At 41.1% G+C, this 5,000-nt stretch overlaps 1 long non-coding RNA gene across 1 annotated transcript in view; it reads right to left on the bottom strand.

Moving 5' to 3' along the window:
• Window positions 1-3,281, bottom strand: part of LOC143296511 (uncharacterized) — a 27,256-nt gene extending 23,975 nt beyond the window's left edge. The window contains exon 1 of the long non-coding RNA XR_013057151.1: window positions 3,150-3,281. This is a non-coding gene — a long non-coding RNA (uncharacterized LOC143296511). The remainder of the gene's footprint in view (window positions 1-3,149) is intronic.
• Between the last annotated feature and the right edge of the window lie 1,719 nt (window positions 3,282-5,000).

The following is a 5,000-nucleotide window of genomic DNA, read 5'->3' as shown; positions in this document are numbered from 1 at the left end:
GCGTGCGCGCGCGCGCGAGTGTGTGTGTGTGTGTGTGTGTGACATGCACTAAAGGTTAGTAATGAATGTTTGTTTTATCGAAATTTCAAAAGTGAATTTGGTAGAGAAAAATATTTTTGTCAAATGCCTGACAATTTTTTTATCAGCTTCTCTCATATTTCGAAGTAGTAGTCATAAGCTGGAAATAGAAACAGGGAGACACAAAGGAATACCACGAGAGTTACGGTTTTGTAAGGTTTGTAACATGTCTGTGATTGGGGATGAGTTTCATTTTATAATGGAATGTCCCATTTATGATCATGAGCGAAATAGATATGTTCCTAAAACAAATTTGTCTCTAAAATCTGTTTTTTATTTTTGTAATATGCTCAAAGGAGGCAGAAAAGTCATTCTAGCTGTAAGTAAGATGATTAAATTTGCAAATGTTGCCAAGCTACACTTTTGGGGTTAAAAAGGCATTTGTGTTTTCTCAACTTTTATGTGACATTATTGTATATTTGGAAATGTTTGTTCTGGGCATGAAAACATTATTTGTAGTAGTAGTCCTCCATACTGCAATAGGAGTGTAAGGATAATTAAACTTGAAACTTGGATGTGTGTGTGCGTGCGGGGGGCGTTCGTGTGTGTGTGTGTGTGTGTGTGTGTGTGTGTGTGTGTGTGTGTGTGTGTGTGTGTGTGTTCGTTCTTTAGTTTAGCGTCTTTTCAAAATTAAATTAAAAAAAGAGGAAGGGGGGGAAGGGGAAAGAGAAGTCAGGATAATACAGAAAAGGTAGAAAACTACTAAGAAATGCATAACTAACATGAAATTAGCTTTAACAGTAACAATTCAATAATGATGATAATAACTCAAACCATTAACATGATTATGAAGTACATAAAAGGAATGTAGAAATAGGTCTATGAACTAATGCCTTTGAAAGTTCTACTAAAAGAACCTCGTTAGAAATGACTTCCCAAAAATCATCTGCAGAATAGTTACTCTCTGTGAAATACTTGGGCAAGAAGATACGTAACTGCTGACATTGAAACAAACTATGATGCAAGCCGACCTGCTTACCACAAATGCATATAACATTTTTTACTATGTGTGTGTGTGTGTGTGTGTGTGTGTGTGTTTGGGAGGTGGAGGGGCAGGGGTGGGGGGTGATGGTGGGGGGGGGGGGGGGGGACTATACGCGTGGGAATGCCAGACTCGCGCGTGCAGGAGAGAATTGACAGCATGTCAGAGTGAGTGACAGGAAGAGTGATGGGTTGTGGGGGTAGGGGGTGGGGAACTGGGGGGTGGGGGTGGATGGTAACGTGTCAGTTTCTCTTGGTTGCTTTTCTTGATTTTATGTTGTGAATAAAAACGTATGTACTGATATGAAAATGGATGCATCAGTTACATTTCTTAAGTGTTTAACTAACTCGCAGGTACTGGTCTTAGCTAGAGTTTTATCAAAGTAGGAGAGTTACATGTTTGAGAAATGTTAGGTTTTAGATGTTGTATATGAAATCATAACAGTTTCAAATGATTGATTCGGTGTAAGGTTTTCTTGTTTTTGGAATTAATGTTTCTTAATGTATGTATTAAGTCAGGACATATCTCGTTTAGTGGGTGCAAGAGTGCTATGTTTTTCTATGTTTTTTGATGTGAAGGAACTGTCATTGTCTTTTTAAGAATTCATGCTTCGAAAATAGTGTTTCACGGTGTTTCTTTACTTGTTATCTTATTTTACCGTGGGATAAACTAAGTGTGTGGGTTTTGGTGTTGTTGTTGTTGTTGCTGTGTGTGTGTGTGTGTGTGTGTGTGTGTGTGTGTGTGTGTGTGTGTGCGTGTGTGTGTGTGTACATGTGTGTGCATGTGTGTGTGTGTGCGTGCGCGCGCGTGTGTATGTGTGAATATGTGTGTGTGTGTGTCTGCATGTGTGTGTGTGAATGTGTGTGAATGTGTGTGTGTGAATGTGAATGTGTGTGTGTGTGTGTGTCTGTTTGTCTGTCTGTGTCTGTGTCTGTGTTTCCAGTTTAACGTGGTTTTTCTCTTTTACATTTTTAGTTCAACCTTTGTCATTGCGTGGACAGCTCATTGCGTCGACAGGATGTGTAGAGGATGCAGTCTGGGTATAGATACAGGATACTGTGTAGAGGATGTAGTCTGGATATACAGGATGTAGTTTAGAGGATGCAGTCTAAGTATAGATACAGGATGTTGTGTAGAGGATGTGGTCAATAATGAAGGACGTTTGTCGCCATTCAGCATTCCAAAAGTGAACATAGCACAAATAAGAATTTACAATTGGAGGACAAAATGAGCTGTCGACGCAATGAGCTGTCGACTTTACGGGTACCTCCCCAACCTTTCAGTGTCCCGTTCATGTATGTGGCTAACTCGACTGTGGCTGGGAGACCGTGTTGCGTGAGCGCCGAGCCTCTGAATGCATACATTATTTCCAATGGTATCAATCAAGATACGCACAAAACGATGCATGCAGGCGCACGGACACACACGCAACACACACACTGTTGTTACACTCTGAATCATAATGTAATAGTATCTTACCCACATGTTTTTTTTTCTTTTTACATAATATTTGATGTGTGCATGGTGATAAGTGAAGGGTGTGTCAGTAGTTGTTTTTTTTAATTTTTTTCTCTTTGATTTTTGCTGACGGGCATTTTATTTTTAAGTGAGCCTAAAGAAATTTTCTGTTTCTGGTTGAAGCAGATAATAAAGTATTTTGAATTGAATTGAATTGAATTGAATTGAATTACTAGTATTGTAGAGTATTGCATCGTATCATAATTACAGTGGCCGCTACCAACTTTCGGAAGAAATATATTTAAAAAAATCTATCGAGTCAATTTCCAATACTGTGGCTACAAAATCTCTTGGAGAAAATAAACCGAAAACTGATTCTGAACAAACAACAACAACAAAATTAAACTGAAAAATAACAATGAAATCAAACAAACTGAAATAAAAATGAAAAAATATCAAAACCCCCATCACCGATGTCAAAATCAAATACTTCTCCCATAACCCACCCACCCAATTCTATCCAAACACATTACACATACAGCTGTTATGATTACAATTCATCAGTTGCCCAAAACGAAAACACAATTTAAAAAAAAAAGTGACAAAAAAGAAAACAAAAAACCAAACCAACCAGCACACAGATAGACGATGAGAAAATTATCCTCTGACTGCGAAAAGCACAACACACAGAACACACACACACACACACACACGCTCTCCTTCTCTCAGAGTCACACACAAAATACTGCCAGCTGCTGTCAGCACCAGTTGCAATACAAGACTGGAGTCACAGCAGTCGTTCTGCTGTGTGTGTGTGTGTGTGTGTGTGTGTGTGTGTGTGTGTGTGGTCAGAGGTCGGGGGGAAAAGAACGAGAATCAGAGAGAGGGAGGGTGGAGAGGTAGTGAGGGAGGGGAGTAGAGGGAGAGAGAGAGAGAGAGTGAGGAGGGAGAGGGAGAGAGAGAGAGAAAGAGGACAGTGAGGAGGGAGGAGAGAGAGTGAGGAGGGAGGAGAGAGAGAGAGGAGAGAGTGAGGAGAGAGAGGAAGAGAGAGAGGGAGGAGACAGAGAGAGAGAGAGGAAGAGAGAGAGAGAAAGGAGAGGGTGAGGAGGGAGGAGAGAGAGAGGAGAGAGAGAGAGGAAGAGAGAGAGAAAGGAGAGAGTGAGGAGGGAAGAGAGTGAGAGAGCGGAGAGAGAGAGTGGAGAGAGAGAGAGGAAGAGAGAGAAGGAGAGAGTGAGGAGGGCGGAGAGAAGAGAGAAGAGAGAGAGAGAGAGAGAAGGAGAGAGTGAGGAGGGAGGAGAGAGAGAGGGGGGGGTAAGAGAAGGAGATGGTGCGGGGGAGGGGGAAGAGAGAGAGAGAGGGTGGAGGAGAAAGAAAGAGAGAAAGAGGGAGTGAGAGATGGAGAGAGAGAGGGAGGGAGCAAGGAAGGAGCAGAGTGAGTGAGAGAGAGAGGGAGAGAGGGAGAGAGAGAGAGTCCTCTCACGCCTGTCTTCCTGCAAACATGTCTGTCTCTATGTCTGTTCGCTCAACATGGTCTCTGATCGAAGACATGGACATACGGCAACGCATTGTAACGCGTCCGCCTTGGAAGCGAGGGAATCTGAGCGCATAGGGTCGAATCGCACACTTGCCTGAATTTTTTTTTTTTGTTCCCCTCCACTAGACCTTGAGTTGTGGCCTGGACGCTAGCCATTCGGATGACATGATGAACGAACGTCCCGCGTGCAGCATGCACTTAGCGCACGAGAAAGAACCTACGGCAACAAAACGTTGCCCCTGGTAAAAAAAAAAAATGTAGAAAAATTCACCGTGATGAGAAAACAAACACATTTGAAGACAGGTTCTCCAAGAAGTTATTATTATTATCATTGTTATTATCATTATTATCATCATTATCATTCTCATCATCATCATTATTATTGTTGTTGTTATTATTAAACATTTGAAGACAGGTTCTCCAAGAAGTTATTATTATTATCATTATTATCATCATTATTATTGTTGTTGTTGTTATTATCAGTATTATCATTTTCATAGTTATCATTATCGTTGTTATTATTATTATTATTATTAGTAGTAGTAGTAGTAGTAGTAGTAGTAGTATCATCATCACCATCATCATCATTTTACTACTGTTGTTGTTGTTGTTATCATTATTGTTATTGTCGTTTTAGTAATTGTTGTTGCTGTTATTTTATTTTACTTTTTGCAGTTGCTAACTCCAAAACGCTAACGTTACACCAAATATACTAACACACACACACACACACACACACACACACACACACGTGCACGCGCGCGCGCGCACACACACACACACACACACACAACACACACACACACACACACACACACACACACACACACACACAGAAAGACAAAACGAGAGAAAGAAAGAAAAAAGAAAGACATGAACGAAAGGAAAAGACAGCTTCAGGTTCCCTCTTCCAGTTTCGCACCCCCCACGCCCCACCCCCACCCCACC

This window comes from Babylonia areolata, chromosome 21 (assembly GCF_041734735.1).
Source record: "Babylonia areolata isolate BAREFJ2019XMU chromosome 21, ASM4173473v1, whole genome shotgun sequence".
Taxonomy (NCBI): Eukaryota; Metazoa; Mollusca; class Gastropoda; order Neogastropoda; family Buccinidae; genus Babylonia; species Babylonia areolata.
The sequence above is the reverse complement of the archived record's forward strand: the minus strand, read 5'-3'. Positions and strand labels throughout refer to the sequence as shown.